Genomic DNA, 18,120 nt, shown 5'->3' on the forward strand with positions numbered 1-18,120 from the left:
GGCTTTGTTTACCTACTTAAGCCTCAGCAATGGCGGGCGCCCCTCCCCCAGCCTCGCTGCTACCTTGCAGTTAGATCGCAGACTGCTGTGCTAGCAATGAGGGAGGCTCCATGGCCATCGGACCTTCCCTGCCAGGTGTGGGATATGATCTCCTGGTGTGCCCGTTTGCTTAAAGCGCAGTATTGGGGTGGGAGTTACCCGATTTTCCAGGTGTTGTGTGTCTCAGTTCCCCTGGCTAGGAAAAGTGATTCCCTTCCCCCTTGCACTTCCCAGGTGAGGCGATGCGTCGCCCTGCTTCAGCTCTTGCTGGTCGGGCTGCAGCAGCTGACCAGCACCGATTGTCCGGCACTCCCTAGTGAGATGACCCCAGTACCTCAGTTGAAAATGCAGAAATCACCGGTCTTCTGTGTCGCTCACGCTGGGAGTTGGAGACTGGAGCTGTTCCTACTCAGCCATCTTGCTCCACCCCCTCGGGTCTGAAATTCTTACAGTGAATTTCCTTTCTCTGCAGCACAACTTTCCAATCACTCAAACTTAAGTCTGGATTCATTTTTGACCCCATTCCTCCATGACCTATATTTAGTTAACCACCAAACCCTGGTAATTACACCCACACAGTATATTTCTATACTTCCTTTCTACTTCATCCCTACTGTCCCTCAGTTGGGTCAAGCCTTTGTCATTTCTTAATATTAAAATATTTTAAGTTGTTCTCTTTGCTTCTAGTCTTCCCCTGACCCTGTACTTATTTCTGGAATAACTTAAGAAAGGAATGATATGGTTCCAGAACTCTGCATAACACTCTCCAGCATCGACAGATTTGATTTCTATGTCCTTCATCTGACACTGAAGTCCACCCAAAGTGAGGTGCTCTACGAATGGGGAAGACATATTGCCTGACACAAAGCACAGGTGTTAAGAGCTCAGCTTTGGCATCAGACATCTCTGGCTGTGTGAATTTAACACTATTAAACCTCATTAAGTCTCAATATTCATATAGCAAGTGGGAAAAACAGTTCATGTGATCACAGAGATGATGGTGATCTCATGTCTAGCCTAGGGTCCAACACCTTAGTAAGTGTTGCACAATTTTCCTGTTGATCAAAAGTATGTATTTAGGGCCACTATGGCAATTACCTTCATTGCTGCTATTATTACTCCATGCCTGGCCAATACAAAGCAGCTTTCATTATGGCTCCATGGCATGACCTAAGTCCCTCTCACACCCACCTCTCCCTCGGTATCCCTCCCTAGGCAGCAGAATGAGATTCCATGTGCTTCTTTATGTTTATGCTGACAACTTTGCCAAGATTGTCCATCAACACAGAACACTTTGAGCATAACATTTTTTACCTCTTGACTTTGACCCTGAGGACTTCGAATAAAATTATTTCCTTCAGAATTTTGTCAGCACTGTTGAATTTCCAGTGAAGAAACATTTTCTTGAGTGAACTCCAAGCTAATTAAATTCTTAATCTGCACTTTCCATTTTTATCTGCATTTTAAATTATTTTCAACTGATCAGTTAATTATCTCTAAATATAATTAGGGTGTATCTATTTTTTGTCAATAACAAACATCATGTATCATTTCTAAAATCATGGAGTTTTTGTGGTTACTATTTACTTTATGGTCAATTTTCCTGGGTTGTATTTCATAGCCTACTTAATTATTCTCTTATCAACAGATTTTATCAACTCTATATTTGTATCCTTTGTCAGTTTTGTGTTTTGATTATTATTTGTACTGGTAATGTGTTTACACATTGGAGAAAATCCTGAGGATGTTTATTTTTTAGATAATCCATGGAAAAGTAAATGAGGGCAATTTTTGAGAAATGCTTCGAGGGAGAAATGCCAGAGAGATAACTAAGAAAGAGAGAGAGCTGAATAGATAGAGAAAGAGATATGGGGGCAGGAAAGGGGAAGAAGATTCTCCTGAGTTTAAGTTCCACAGAAGCATCAAAAGCAAGACTCCTGGGTGAGTGATTTAATAAAGAAATGTTCCCAGGGTGGACCAATAAAGGAGAGGAGGGAAATTTTTATATTTACAAAAATGTTGAAAAGGCATCTGAAGGGATTTAGAGGTAGGGTTGCTAGATATAGCAGCTAAAATAGAGGACTCCTAGCTACGTCTGATTTTTAGATAAATAATCAGTAATTTTAAAATATAAGTATGTCTTATGCAAGATTTGTTGTTTATCTAAGTTTTAAATTTAACTGACATTGTCCACTATAACAGCACAAGAGATGGAGTGTGGAGGAGGGAAGAGGCCCCAGTCACTCTTATATCCTGGTTGCTGAGTTCTTAAATGCACAGGGGCATTCAAAGCAATTTGGGGACCAAACATTGGAATCATAATGGATGGTAGAAGCACCCTATTCCAATGTCATTTGCCCCTCTCCCCAATCTTGAAGTCCAACTTCAGCTGAGGGTAATTCTTATAGTGTGATCTTTAAACACACACACACACACACATATACACACACACACACACATTACCACCACCAATACCAACAACAACAACAATGTATTCCTTGACTTCAAAGGTAATGAATGCCATTTTAGAAAATTTAGAAAATATACAGAGTATTTATTAAAATAGATAGATAATTCATTATTACTACAATGGTGCATTTTTTCATTCTTTTTTCTAGGCATTCTATGTATTTTTGCATGTATTCACTAGTATTTTTTTCTTTTGCATGTTTTTTTCAAAACTAGGACAACACTCTAAATATTGTTTTAAATCCTACTTTTCAAAATTAACATTATTCTGAGAATTTCTCATCCTTAAGTGTAATTTGAAAGCATAAATTTTAATGAATGTGTATTTTATCACATGGATAAATTATAATCTATTTATAAATTCCATTATTTTGGACACAGGTTATTTATAATTTGTGGTTAATATAAACAACACTGTGGATAACTATGTAAATTTTTATCAGCATAGCTTATCGCCTTGAGATTATTCCTCAAGCACTTTACACTCCATTGTGGACCTATTTTGCCAACCACTAGCTGGAAAGGTAGAGAGCTGTTTCATTACTCAATGCAACAGTTTTTATATCAGGATAAGATTATTTTCACTAACCACAAAAATAATATTCAGGTATGAATTGGAGGGTCAATTTATATCTTCAAATCTCTAAAGGTTGTTAAAAGAAAATAAGAAACAACAAGAACAAAATATTCTGGATGGATCTGAAAGTAGAAAAAGACTCAACTGAAGAATTACGGGCAGGCAGATTTTAGTTCAACATGAGGAAAGGCATCCTGAAATTTCTGTGAAGCAATAGAAATGGCTCCCTTGAGTGACAGTGAGCTCTGGCTCATGTACGGGGAACAGAATGGAGACCTATCCTTGGAGAAGTGGCAGAGCACTATGGCTGAGGGCAGGGACTCTGGAGCCAGAGGGTTGGGTTTTAACCCAAGTAATACGGCTTGAGAGTTGTGTTGCCTCTAAATCTCATATTGAAATGTGATCCCCAGTGTTGGAGGTGGGGCCTAGTAGGAGATGTCTGGGTCATGGGGGTGGACCCCTTATAAATGACTTGGTGCCATCCTCATAGTAATCAGTTCACAGGTAAGCTGCTTGTTTAAAGGACCCTGGCACCTCCTCCTCTTCCTCTCTTGCTCCCTCTCACCACGTGGCACTCTAGCTTCCTCTTTGCCTTCTACCATGATTGTAAGCTCTCTGAGGCCCTCACTAGAAGCAGATGCTGGCACAATGCTTCCTGTACAGCCTGAAGAACCATGAGCCAAAATAAAACTTCTTTTCTTTATACATTACTCAGTCTTAGGTATTAATTTATAGCAACTCAAAACAGACTTGACACACCTAGCTCTGCCATTTTCTGACTGTGTGATCTGGGGCAAGTGGTATAACTGCTTTGGGCTTTAGTGTCCTTATCTGTAGAATGGAAATTATTCCTAATGGTAGTTGTGAGGATTAGATGAAAAATGTCTATGTAGTGCCAGAACTGTCCTAAACATTCAATAAATGTTAGCACTTGTTTTAAGTGTTGTTATTGTAGACAAGTTTGATTAGGCAATATAATTGGCTAACAGCTCACAGAATTTGGGAATCTATACTGATTCTCCCACTGTGACTGTACCGCTATAGTGATGTCACTCCAATAGACCATCCTGGCATTCTGCAGGGTACACTCTGGTTCTGTTTGTTTCCAGGACTGTGCCTCATTATTTACCTTTTTATGAGTAAAAATAACTTCAGTGCCCTTCATTTTGCAAGTCATGATGGAGGCCAACTCTAGCTTTGTAGCTTATCCATACTGGAATCAAATAGCTGCCTTGTAAAAGGAGTGTTGCAATCTTTAAATGCCCATAAATAAGGATTTGAACATTTATCTCATATCATGTGATTTGGTAAAAGTAAACAGAAAGTCTTTTAGTGGAAGAGTGGAAGTGATGACTGAGTGAAATGATATAACACAGGAGGGTTAGGTTGAGAAAGTGTGTGAACCGTAAATAGATGAAGGAGAAAAGTGTGGTTGGTACAAGAAAAGTCAGCTTTCTGTATGGCAGGCAAAGCCAGTTCACAGATGTTGCCAGCTAAAAGAGAATGACCTGCAGAAACTCAGTAAATAGAGAAGGCTCAATAGTCTCCTCTGTTTATGTTACCCCTAAAAACTTCCCATGTCTGCTCTGCGACCTCCCTCCCATAAGTAGCCAGGAGGATATATTAAAATAAGGAGTTATCTTCCTATTTGGAAAACCAAATCTTAACTGGAACCAGGACTGAAGTCCATGAGACATGGCAGGCCTCAGAAAATATAATCAACTGCTAACTCACTGAAGCTAGATTAAGGAAGGTAGAACACTAGAGCCAGACATACCCCCAAGCTGCCAAAGATTACAGGCAAATAGAGGACCCATGTTACAGAGTAGAAAGTGAACATTGGAAAATTGTGTAAAAGACAGCTAATTGTTGGAAATACAAGTAAAATTGTTGAAAATAAAAACTCAGAGAATTCATTAGTAGCAGACTACACCATGGGGAGTAGACAATAAGAACTGGAGAGGCTAAGGAGGACAGCAGTAAAGATAGGATAGAAGACACCTTGGTATGATCATGTTCCTCTGAAAAGTCTCCTGCGGCATCTCTTTGTACCATGTATCCCAATATGCTTAAAATCAAGAAGAGAGGGTCAAATTCACTTTCAAAGATCTATAAACTTACCAGGGCTTCTGAAACTGACATATCTTGTCCAAAATTCTAGAAACCCTTAGGCCTAAAATATGGATTGTTCACAAGGAATCTTTACAGTCTCTTATTTTGTTAGTGCTTAGAATGCTGAAATGCCTAAGAGATTGCAGCTGGGATTTTTTTCCAACTACACCCTCAATGGATGGGTTTGGCATGATGGCTGGTGAAAAGAGACCACCTGCTGGCCACTTAAGCTATCAGCTCCCATGACTAGCACCAACTCATGATAAGAATTCTACACTTTATTTTATCCTGTAATTTGGTCATAAACATGTATTAGAAAAGGCTTAGAATTTTTTTTAAGTAAGCTCTAGATCAACATGTGTATTGTAGGCTTAAAATCCACCTTTCTCTTAGAGACTTTCTTCTAGAAAACACCTAAGAGTTAGATCATGGAATTGGATATATCTTTAATTAAGGATAGTTCTAAAATCTAGGAGAGGGGCTAAAGTCAAGTGACCCCAACAGCCCATGAAAAGATGGGGAGGTGAACAAGATAAGACCATGGCAAAAATAGTCATGATAGAGCAGACCAAATCAATGAAATGGTTGAAGAGCTCTTTGCTGAGATTGGTAGAAACATAGGGAAGATGCTTGTAGGTGATTCAGGAGTGACCCCAGAGAAAGGGAGGACAAAATGGCAGTACTGGGCATGTGTTTGTTGTTGTTGTTTTTCTTAGCCTCAGATTCCCAGTTTGCTAAGCCAGACTTATCTAAACCACATTAATAACTACAATCATTCTTTCCTCTTCCTGTTGAGGTTAACCATTGATGGGTTCTAGTTAGCCTCCCTCCAACCCTCCAAAAATCAGTGGCACATTTAATGGTTACGTTCCTTCTTGAGAGGTAACTCTGGGAACTTCTCCCACCAAGTGAAGAATGCTGGAAATACATTTTAAATGAGGCAGAGAAGATTCCTAAACACATTGTGGGTGAAGATAGTGGGATTAGACTGTGGCATTAGTATCAGTTCCTTTCCATTTAATTCAACCACTTATTTTAGACCTACTAGTATCGCAAGACTGTGCCAGCCTTAATGATTCTGACATGAATAATAGCAGCAACAGTTTCACTCAGCACCTTTATACTCTAAAATTTCTTGGGACATATGTCCTTTCAAGTATTCTCACTTTTAAGAGAAATTGTAATGTGGCAGGAGCGAATCCAAATTCTGCTACTACTTAACAATATGAATCTAAGCAAGTTACCTCCTCATTTTGAGACAATGTCTTTATTTGCAAAATATGGATTATATATATTTTAAATTGTAGTTATGAAGGTTAACTATAATGTCTATTAGGCATCTGGCAACTTTTCATGCTCACAGTAGGTGTTCAGTCAATGGTGGTATCACCATTGCTGCTAGTTTCCCTGTGGGCCCCAAGCCCATCTGCTGCTGCTCTTACCACCTCTGAAACTGCTCTTGCTGTTGGAACTGCCATTGCTCTTGTTTTTGCCATCACTCAAAGGTGTCCCAAATCTTGGAATAGTTATCCTAGGAATTATAGTCGCTAATGAGACTTTGTAAAAGCCTTTCTGAACTTTCAGGTATTATCATCCTACAACACAAAAACTTGAAATGAGTTACCAGGAATCTGCTTCAAGGATAACCAAGTGAAATTACTGTATTTCATCTCACCATATTTTTTCTCTGAAATTCCAGTTTTTCAAAATAGGGCCTCTGAACCTTAATTATATTCCAGTTCAAAATGAGTTTACTAATTTCTAGGACTTCCTCAGACACTAAAGCCAGATTTTTACCTTCTTTTGTTTCAAGATTATAACCCCAATGACATAGGGTCCCAATCCTCAAGCCCCAGACCTCCTTTAAACCATTTCTTCCAGATACCTAAATCTTAATAAAAATTCTAGTAGTATGCAGTATGTTCCAGAATTTCTCTGGTTTAAACAGAGAATATTTCCTATTCCTTTCCACTGTGCCCCTCCATACCTGTGTGAGGTTCTACAGATAGAAACATGAACCATACTCAAGCCTCCTTCCTATGCTCACTCTTCAGTGGATGCATCAAATACTCACCGGCTACATTACAATTGATTTACTGCATGTGTCAAAGCACAGTTGATTATAGGTTCCCAACAGGGATCAAGAAGGGAAAGGTAAATCAGGAAAGGCCTCATTAAGTAGGAGCCATTTGAGTAGTCTTGGGGTAAGATTTGATTGGCCAAAAAAGTATGACGGTACTTTCAGCCTTAGGGATCAAAATGCACAAAGCCATAATTCAAAATTGCATGGCACATTATAGGAAATGGCAAGTGCTTTTGTAATAAAGGAGCATAGGATGTTTGCAGAAAGGTTATTGAGATGAGCCTACAAAGAATAGTTGAATACAGATTGAAGAGGGCCTTGAGTGCCATAATAATGAGGTAGAGTCTTTTCAGCAGTGATGACTTAATAGGTTTTGAGCAAGACAGTGATGTGAGGAATGTGGGAATCAGAAGGGAACTTTATAAAATAGTGATTGTCCAAGATGAAATGAGAGACTAAATTGGGTGAGATAAATAAAGATTCTTAGATAATGCAGTTTTGAGCTTACTCTTGAAGAAAGATATAACTGAATTTAAGAGACAGTGGTGACTCGGGGGAGAGAAGTTTTCTACGGGAGGCATAGTGATTATAGTTGCTATTTTGCAGTGTCTTCTCTGTTCCAATGCTCCTCACTCTTGCTATGGTCAATGTCTACTCTTAGGGCATGGAGTGGACACTCTGAGTGGAGTTTGCAGTTTTCACACATGACTCTTGGAAAGAGGTGGGAAATAAGATTGGCTAGAACTGGAATATGTTATTTCTTTATGAGAAATAAAATGAACTCTGAAGCTCCAAGAAGGTGGATGGGAATGGAAAGACTGCTGGAGAAGGAATGAGCCCAGAGGATTCAATGGCACCAAGACTCTGGGGAGGCTGGAGCAAGGGAGCAGGTGAGAGCCAAGATGAGCAAAATTTGATACCTTCATGGGAGTAAAAATAAAAATGAAGTGGGTTCTATGATAATGATTCTTCCTACTATGAGCCCTTCAGAGCAGGAACTCTGTCTCCACTATCACAGCCCTTGGCACCCAAGCAGAAGGGCCAATAATTATTAGTCCAGAAATGAATAAAACCAGGAGAAATAACAAAATATTAGCTTTATCTTAAACATACAGACACCAAAATCATGGCAGAAGTTCAGTCTAAGTTGCTATGAAAGGAGGCTGTATAATTATCACAAAAAAGTGCCACAGCAAAAACTCTTCCAGGATTCCAGTAGAAATCATCTCTGGAGCCATCTTACGAACCACTCAAGATAGCCTGTTACCATTCTTTACAGTCATCTCCGGCTTTTGAGCCCAACGTAGTGCCTGGTCTATGTCTTGACTGTGGTAACAGATACACAAATCTAAACAAGTGATAAAATTGCAAATAACTAAACACACACACACACACACACACATGCACATAAGTACAACTAAATCCAGGGGAGTTTGAATTAGACAAGTAGATCGTACCAATGTCAATATCCTGGTTGTGATGTTATGGTTTTGTAAGACATTGTCATTAGGGGAAACAGGGTAAAAAGTGCCTAGAATTTCTGTATTCTTTCTTTCTTTTTTTTTGAGACAGAGTTTCACTCTTGTCGCCCAGGCTGGAGTGCAATGGCACAATCTCAGCTCACCACCTCCCGGGTTCAAGCGATTCTCCTGCCTCCAGAATAGCTAGGATTACAGGCATGCGTCACCACGCCTGGCTAATTTTGTATTTTTAGTAGAGATGGGGTTTCTCCATGTCAGTCAGACTGATCTTGAACTCTCGACTTCAGGTGATCAGCCTGCCTTGGCCTCCCAAAGTGTTAGGATTACAGGCGTGAGCCACCACACACAGCTTGTATTATGTCTTTATTTTATTTTATTTATTATACTTCAAGTTCTGGGGCGTATGTGCAGAATGTGCAGTTTTGTTACATAGGTATACATGTGCCATGGTGGTTTGCTGCACCCATCAACCCATCACCTGCATTAGGATTTTCCTAATGCTATCCTTCCCCTAGCTCCCCACACCCTGAAAGGCCTCAGTGTGTGATATTCCCCTCCCTGTGTCCGTGTGTTCTTATTGTTCAACCCCCACTTATTAGTGAGAACATGCAGTCCTTGGTTTTCTGTTCTTGCATTAGTTTGCTGAGAATGATACTCTTCAGCTTCATCCATGTCCCTGAAAAGGACATGAACTCATCCTTTTTATGGCTGCATAGTATTCCATGGTGTATATGTGCCACATTTTCTTTATCCAGTCTATCATTGATGGATATTTGGGTTGGTTCCAAGTCTTTGCTATTGTGAATAGTGCCACAATAAACATATGTGTGTATGTGCCTTTATAGTAGCATGATTTATAATCCTTTGGGTATATACCCAGTAATGGGATTGCTGGATCAAATGGTATTTCTAGTTCTAGATCCTTAAGGAATCACCACACTGTCTTCCACAATGGTTGAACTACTTTACACTCCCATCAGCAGTGAAAAAGCATCCCTATTTCTCCACATTCTCTCCAGCATCTGTTATTTCCTGAATTTTTAATGATCATCATTCTAACTGGTGTGAGATGATACCTCATTGTAGTTTTGATTTGCATTTCTCCAATGACCAGTGATGATGAGTTTCTTTTCATATATTTGTTGGCTGCATAAATGTCTTCTTTTGAGAAATGTCTATTCATATCCTTTGCCCACTTTTGATTTTTTTTTTTTTTTTTTTTTTTTTAATTTTTTTTAATTTTTTTTAAGTTTTGGGNGCACTGCCTAGGTTTTCCTCTAGGATTTTTATGCTTTTAGGTCTTATGTTTAAGTCTTTAATCCATCTTGAATTAATTTTTATATAAGGTGTAAGGAAGGGGTCCAGTTTCAGTTTTCTGCATATGGATAGCCAGTTTTCCCAACATCATTTATTGAATAGGGAATCCTTTCCCCAATGCTTGCTTTTGTCAGCTTTGTTAAAGATCAAATGGTTATAGATGTGTGGTATTATTTCTGAGGCCTCTGTTCTGTTCCATTGGTCTACATCTCTGTTTTGGTACCAGTAACATGCTGTTTTGGTTACTGTAGCCTTGTAGTATAGTTTGAAGTCAGGTAGTATGATGCCTCCTTTGTTCTTTTTGCTTAGGATTGTCTTGGCTATGTGGGCTCTTTTTTAGTTCCATGTGAAGTTTAAAATAGTTTTTTCCAATTCTGTGAAGAAAGTCATTGGTAGCTTGATGGGGATGGCATTGAATCTATACATTACCTTGGGCAGTATGGCCATTTTCATGATATCGATTCTGCCTATCCATGAGCATGAAATGTTCTTCCATTTGTTTGTGTCCTCTTTTATTTTGATGAGCAGTTGTGTGTAGTTCTCCTTGAAGAAGTCCTTCACATCCCTTGTAAGTTGGATTTCTGGGTATTTTATTCTCTTTATAGCAATTGTGAATGGGAGTTCACTCATGATTTGGCTCTCTGTTTGTTTGTTATTTGTGTATAGGAATGCTTGTGATTTTTGTATGTTGATTTTGTATCCTGAGACTTTGCTGAAGTTGCTTATCAGCTTAAGGAGATTTTGGGCTGAGACAGTGGGGTTTTCCAAATATACAATCATGTATCTGCAAGCAGAGACAATTTGACTTCCCTTTTCCTATTTGAATACTCCTTATTTCTTTCTCTTGCCTAATTGGTCTGGCCAGAACTCCCAATAATACGCTGAATAGGAGTAGTGAGAGAGGGCATCCTTGGCTTGTGCTGGTTTTCAAAGGGAATGCCTACAGCTTTTGCCCATTCAGTATGATATTGGCTGTGGGTTTGTCATAAATAGCTCTTATTATTTTGAGATGTGTTCCATCAATACCTAGTTTATTGAGAGTTTTTAGCATGAAGGGCTGTTGAATTTTGTTGAAGGCCTTTTCTGCATCTATTGAGATAATCATGTGGTTTTTGTCATTGGTTCTGTTTATGTGATGGATTACATTTATTGATTTGTGTATGCTGAACCAGCCTTGCATCCCAGGGATGAAGCCGACTTGATCCTGGTGGATAAGCTTTTTGAAAGTCATTGGTAGCTTGATGGGGATGGCTGCTGGATTCTGTTTGCCAGTATTTTATTAAGGATTTTCACATCGATGTTCATGAGGGATATTGGCCTGAAATTTTCTTTTGTGGTTTTGTCTCTGCCAGGTTTTGCTATCAGGATGATGCTGCCTCATAAAATGAGTTAGGGAGGAGTCCCTCTTTTGCTGTTGTTTGGAATAGTTTCAGAAGTAATGGTACCAGCTCCTCTTTGTATCTCTGATAGAATTCAGCTGTGAATTTGTCTAGTCTTGGACATTTTTTTGGTTTGTAGGCTACTAATTACTGCCTCAATTTCAGAACCTTTTATTGGTCTATTCAGGGATTAGACTTCTCCTTGTTTAGACTTGGGAGGGTGTATGTGTCCAGGAATTTATCCATTTCTTCTAGATTTTCAAGACTTCTAGTTTATTTATGTAGAGGTGTTTATAGTATTCTCTGTTTGTAGTTTGTATTTCTGTGGGATCAGTGGTGATATCCCCTTTATCATTTTTTTTATTGTGTCTATTTGATTCTTCACTCATTTCTTCTTTATTAGTCTGGCTAGTGGTCTATATTTTCTTGATCTTTTCAAAAAAACAGCTCTTGGATTCACTGATTTTTTTTAAGGGTTTTTGTGTCTCTATCTCCTTCAATTCTGCTCTGATCTTAGTTATTTCTTGTCTTCTGCTAGCTTGTGAATTTGTTTGCTCTTGCTTCTCTAGTTATTTTAATTGTGATATTAGATCTTTCCTACTTTCTCTTGTGGGCATTTAATGCTATAAATTTCCCTCTACACACTACTTCAAATGTGTCCCAGACATTCTATTACATTGTGTCTTTGTTCTCATTGGTTTCAAAGATCATCTTTATTCCTGCCTTCATTTCATTATTTATCCAGATTCATTCAGGAGCTCCTTATTCAGTTTCCATGTAGTTGTGCAGTTTTGAGTGAGTTTCTTAATTCTGAGTTCTAATTTGATTACACTGTGGTCTGAGAGACTGTTTGTTATGGTTTCCATTCTTTTGCATTTGCTGAGGAGTGTTTTACTTCCAATTACGTGGTCAATTTTAGAATAAGTGCGATGAGGTGCTGAGAAAAATGTATATTCTGTTGAGTTGGGGTGGAGAGTTCTGTAGATGTCTATTAGGTCCATTTGATTAAGAGCTGAGTTCAAGTCCTGAATATCCTTGTTAATTTCCTATCTCATTGATCTGTCTAATATTGACAGTAAGTGTTAAAGTCTCCCATTATTATTTTGTGGGAGTCTAAGTCTCTTTGTAGGTCTGTAATCACTTGCTTTATGAATCTGGGTGCTCCTGTATTGGGTGCATATATATTTAGGATAATTAGCTCTTCTTACTGTATTGATCCCTTTACCATTACGTAATGCCCTTCTTTGTCTCTTTTGATCTTTGTTAGTTTAAAGTCTGCTTTATCAGAGACCAGGATTGCAACTCCTGTTTTTGTTTTTTGTTTGTTCATTTGTTTGTTTTATTTGTTTGTTTTGTTTTGCTTTTTGCTTTCCACTTCCTTGGTAAATATTCCTCCATCCCCTTCTTTTGAGCCTACGTGTATCCTTGCATATGAGTTGGGCCTCCTGAATACAGCACGCCGATGGGTCTTGACTCTTTATCCAATTTGCCAGTCTGTGTCTTTTAATTGGGGCATTTAGCCCATTTAAATTTAATGTTAATATTGTTATGTCTGAATTTGATCCTATCATTATTATGCTAACTGGTTATTTTGTCTGTTAGTTATGCAGTTTCTTCATAGTGTTGATGGTCTTTACCGTTTGGTATGTTTTTGCAGTGGCTGGTACTGGTTGTTCCTTTCTATGTTTAATGCTTCCTTCAGGAGTTCTTGTAAGGCAGGCCTGGTGGTGACAAAAATCTCTCAGCATTTGCTTGTCTGTAAAGGATTTTATTTCTCCTTCACTTATGAAGCTTAGTTTGGCTGGATATGAAATTCTGGGTTGAAAATTATTTTCTTTAAGGATGCTGAATATTGGCCCCCACTCTCTTCTGGCTTGTAGGGTTTCTGCTGAGAGATCCACTGTTAGTCTGATAGGCTTCCCTTTGTGGGTAATCCGATGTTTCTCTCTGGCTGCCCTTAACATTTTTTCCTTCATTTCCACCTTGGTGAAGCTAACAATTATGTGTCTTGGGGTTGCTCTTATCGAGGAGTATCTTTGTGGTGTTCTCTGTATTTCCTGAATTTGAATGTTGGCCTATCCTGCTAGGTTGGGGAAGTTTTCCTGGATAATATCCTGAAGAGTGTTTTCCAACCTGGTTCCATTCTCCCTGTCACCTTCGGGTACACCAATCAAACAGAGATTTGGTCTTTTCACATAGCCCCGTATTTCTCGGAGTCTTTGTTCATTCCTTTTCATTCTTTTTTCTCTAATCTTGTCTTCTTGCTTTATTTCATTAAGTTTATCTTCAATCTCTGATATCCTTTCTTCTGCCTGATCGATTTAGCTATCGATACTTATGAACAAAGTTCTTGTGCTGTGTTTTTCAGCTCCATCAGGTCATTTATGTTCTTCTCTAAACTGGTTACTCTAGTTAGCAATTTGTCTGACCTTTTTTCAGGGTTCTTAGCTTCCTTGCATTGGGTTAGAACATGCTGCTTTAACTCAGAGGAGTTTGTTATTACCCACTTTCTGAAGCCTACTTCTGTCAGTTCATTAAACTCATTCTCTGTCCAGTTTTGTTCCCTTGCTGGTGAGGAGTTGTGATCCTTTGGAGGAGAAGCTGGTTTTTGGAATTTTTGTTTCTCCCCATCTTCATGGATTTATCTACCTTTGGTCTTTGATGTTGGTGACCTTCATATGGGGTCTCTAACAGTCAGACCCCTCTGCTGCAAGTCTGCTGGAGTTTTCTGGAGGTCCACTCCAGACCCTGTTTGCCTGGGTGTCACAAGCGGAGGCTGCAGAACAACAAAGATTGCTGCCTATTCTTTTCTCTGAAAGCTTTGTCCCAGAGGGGCACCTGCCAGATGTCAGCCAGAGTTCTCCTGTATGAGGTGTCTGTCAGCCCCTACTGGGAGTTGTCTCCCAGTTAGGATACATAGGAGTCAGGGACCCACTTGAGGAGGCAGTCTGACCCTTAGCAGAGCTCAAACGCTGTGCTGGGAGATCCGCTGCTCTCTTCAGAGCCGGCAGGCAGAAACATTTAAGTTGTTGAAACTGCACCCACAGCCGCCCTTTCCCCCAGGAGCTCTGTCCCAGGGAGATGAGGGTTTTATCTATAAGTCCCTTTCTGGGGATGCTGCCTTTTTTTCAGAGATGCCCTGCCCAGAGAGGCAGTCTGGCCACAGTGGCCTTGCTAAGCTGCAGTGGGCTCCACCCAGTTCAAACTTCTGGGTGTCTTTGTTTACACTGTGAAAGTAAAACCACCTATTCAAGCCTTAGCAATGGCAGACACCCCTCCCCACACTGAGCTGGAGTGTCCCAGGTCGAGCTCAGAGTGTTGTGCTGGCTACGAAAATTTCAAGTCAGTGGATTTGAGTTTTCTGGGCTCTGTGGGGGTGGGACCTGCCAAACCAAACCACTTGGCTCCCTGGCTTCAGCCCCCTTTCCAGGGGAGTGAACTGTTCTGTCTCTCTGGCATTCCAGGCACCACTGGGGTATGAGAAAAAAAAAAATCTCCTGCAGCTAGTTTGGTGTCTGTCCGAACATCTGCCCAGCTTTGTGCTTGAAACCCAGGGCTCTGGTGGTGTAGACACCAGAGGGAATCTCCTAGTCTGCGGGTTGCGAAGACTGTAGGAAAAGTGCAGTATCTGGACTGGAGTGCTCCATTCCTCAGGCACAGTCCCTCATGGCTTCCCTTGGGTAGGGGAGAGAACTCCCAACCCCTTGTGCTTCCAAGGTGAGACAATGCCCCAGCCTGCTTCAGCTCACCCTCCATGGGCTACACCCACTGTCCAACCAGTCCCAATGAAATGAACTGGTTACCTCAGTTGGAAATGCAGAAATCATCCACCTTCTGTGTCAGTCTCGCTGGGAGCTGCCGAGTGGAGGTGTTCCTATTCGGCCATCTTGCCAGCAATCTGTATTATTTCTTAAATACTTACTTGCATGCAAATCTCAAATTATCTCCAAATAACTTTACTTTTTAAAAATGAGTCATTGAAAACTTTTTGAAAATCACCTTTCAAAAATTGGTTGAGATGAAGTAGCTACTTTGACAGACAAGTTCGGTGGTGCTGTCCTGAGAGTCTTTCATGGAAGTCTGCCTAAAGCCTTTCAGAAGTTTTCTAAGCACGCAGTTCCCTGCATCACATTCCTTTTGCTTGAGACAGCTAGAGTGGGTGTTTGTTTTGTTATCTGCAACTGAACCCTCATGCTGATGCCCTGTGACTTCATAGTTCCATCATGGCTTTCTATCCAAGTGGAATGTCCTCAGTTTAAAAGTCTAAAGCTGTCCAGAGATAGTTAGCTAAAGCACAGAATGGTCAGTGGATCTCTCTCAGCTAGGACCCTTACAGGTATTGTCTGAAAGTGAAAGAAAAAGCAGGAAGAAACAATGGGGTCTTGGTTATGGGACATTTTTAATTATTTTGCTGGTGCAGAGATTGGGGTATTGATGACAGTATAGATTAAAAGTCCCAAGAAAACTTTAGGAAAACCTGAGTAGTGTTTCAAATTTCTAATACATTTAAACTCTTTGGAGTTTTAATGGAGACTTGCTCTTAGGGAAAAACTTGGTGAGATTGCGCTGTGCTTCCCACAGGAAATTAAAAGCAGCTGAGAGATTTTTTTTAAGCTCCTATCTATCCTCCTTCTCTCCATTTCTCAAAGGCTTAAGAAGTTTCCTTCACAGTAAATAGAACAACACAGAAGTGTCCCGGACCCAAGGTGAATGAATTAGCTAGGCCATGGTCAGGTGCCATTGCAGCAACTGGAGTTGGGCAACCGGGGGCTCATGTTTAGAGAGGGTGAAGCCACAGCCACAGAGCTCTAGGGTAGAGCCATCTTCTCAGTGGCCCTAGCCATCCTGTGCTTTGCCTCCTTATCCCTTTCTCCCCACCCACCTTTCATCATCCTCAGAAGCCCATGTGTGTGAAAGGCAGCGGAGGAATGTGGGTGGGTTGACTTGCATAATTAAATCCATGTTGCATCGTGTTCTTTAGAATTAATAAGGAATTCTTCCCATTGAAACTCACCATGACATCTTCCCTCTGACTCAGATTTCTTTTTTGCTTTTCTCTTCTTTCCTTGGCTAAAAGCATTAGACATGGGGCTGTGGTTTAAATTAGCATCCTACATGTCTCTTCTCTCTGTCTTTGCTTAATTGAGCTTTTCTGTTCAGGGAAAAGTGTAGTTTGTTTATATTTCATTTTTCTTCAGTTCCACTTATCTTGGTCCCTTTTCTTTCTTCTTTAAGAAAACTTAGGAAAAGAGAAAACAAGAGAGCTTTTCACCTTGCGTGTGACTGTAAGGTTGGAGAAAGTGCACTGCCGGCCAAACCTTGGCAATCCAGGTGTTGTTCTTTGAGGTTCTTTGTTCCCTGGATCTTCATATTCTGAAACCAGGAAAACTGTGCTCTCATATACTTATCCGCTGAGGCCACGAGAGCTGTGAGACAGGGAGAAATAGTGAACAAATGGTCCTTCTAAATTCCTGGGTCATGTTGCAAAACACCTTTTTATTGGGGGTAATAATTTGACTTCATTTCCTTATAAAAGTTGATTTATGAGATGGATATGTGATATATATTTTTTTGCCACCGTTTTTGCAGGATAGTGGTTGTATCAGTTAGGATTAGATTCAACTGTGAATAACATAAACCCAAAATAACAGTGACTTAAACCCAATAAAAGTTTGTCTTTCTACTCATGTAGAAGAACAGCTGTAGCTGTCTTGGGCTAGTGTGGTGGCTCCACTCCATGAAGGCTTTCTCGGAGACCCAAAAGAAAGCAGCTCAGGGTGTCACCCTCAGCTTTATGGTCCATGTCGGCAGTTATTATGTCATCTTCAGAAGAATCTTACAGACTTTCTGGAAGAGTCCATCTCCCTCCTTTACAGGCTCCTGACTTTTGACCACGAGGAGGGTCTCAGTTTGGTTTCATTCATGAGATTCAGGGTCATGGCACATATTTGAGTATGACCTGTGCTGCCAATCAGATATGCAAATCTGGGCAAATCACTAAACTTCTATGCGTCTGTATTTTCATTATATGGAAAATTGAAATTATAACGTATAACTCTTAGAGCAGTATAGTATAAGGATAAAAGACAATATGTAAAGAAAGATTGGTCTGCTGATTAGCATGAAAATGAATATCATTTTACAGTTTTTAAGTTTTGTATTGAGCATTTTTTTTTTTCTATTTTTAAAGAAAACCAATCCCATATGTAGAGACTGGAGATTTTTTTTTCCTGGTGAGAACATCTTCAAAAAAACGGGCTGTATGTTCCCTACAAGCCCTTCTCCCAAGTGAAAAGAAACATGATGTGCAGCGGGACAGCTTCATTGTTTGTTCCACCTCCAATGAGGCTTTCACTATAGATTTCATCTATGTGGGATATGGTGGATTTATGGTTAATATGCACTACCCTCTCCCTCCAGTGGAGTGTTTTTGTGTGTGTGTGTGTTGATAAATAATCTTATTTATTTCATTATGTACATAATATTGGAGAACAAAATAAGATTGGAATGTTTTCCACTGCAGTGATGTAGAAATAACATACTTATTTTAATGCCACAATGTGTTTTGCATGTTTTCTTCATAAAGCACATAAACATAATATAAAATATAGAATTTACATATAAGGATAAAACCATTCTTCAAAGTTTTAAAAAACAGTTATA

General features: G+C 39.8%; 1 long non-coding RNA gene across 1 annotated transcript in view; it reads right to left on the bottom strand.

Annotated features, from left to right (window-relative positions):
* The window catches only part of LOC108529231 (uncharacterized), a 46,036-nt gene that overhangs the window by 23,103 nt on the left and 4,813 nt on the right, over positions 1–18,120 (bottom strand). Inside the window, exon 2 of the long non-coding RNA XR_001885445.1 lies at positions 16,730–16,883. This is a non-coding gene — a long non-coding RNA (uncharacterized LOC108529231). The remainder of the gene's footprint in view (positions 1–16,729; positions 16,884–18,120) is intronic.

The sequence above is a fragment of the Rhinopithecus bieti genome, unplaced genomic scaffold (assembly GCF_001698545.2).
Source record: "Rhinopithecus bieti isolate Rb0 unplaced genomic scaffold, ASM169854v2 scaffold_4781, whole genome shotgun sequence".
In the NCBI taxonomy this organism is placed as follows: domain Eukaryota; kingdom Metazoa; phylum Chordata; class Mammalia; order Primates; family Cercopithecidae; genus Rhinopithecus; species Rhinopithecus bieti.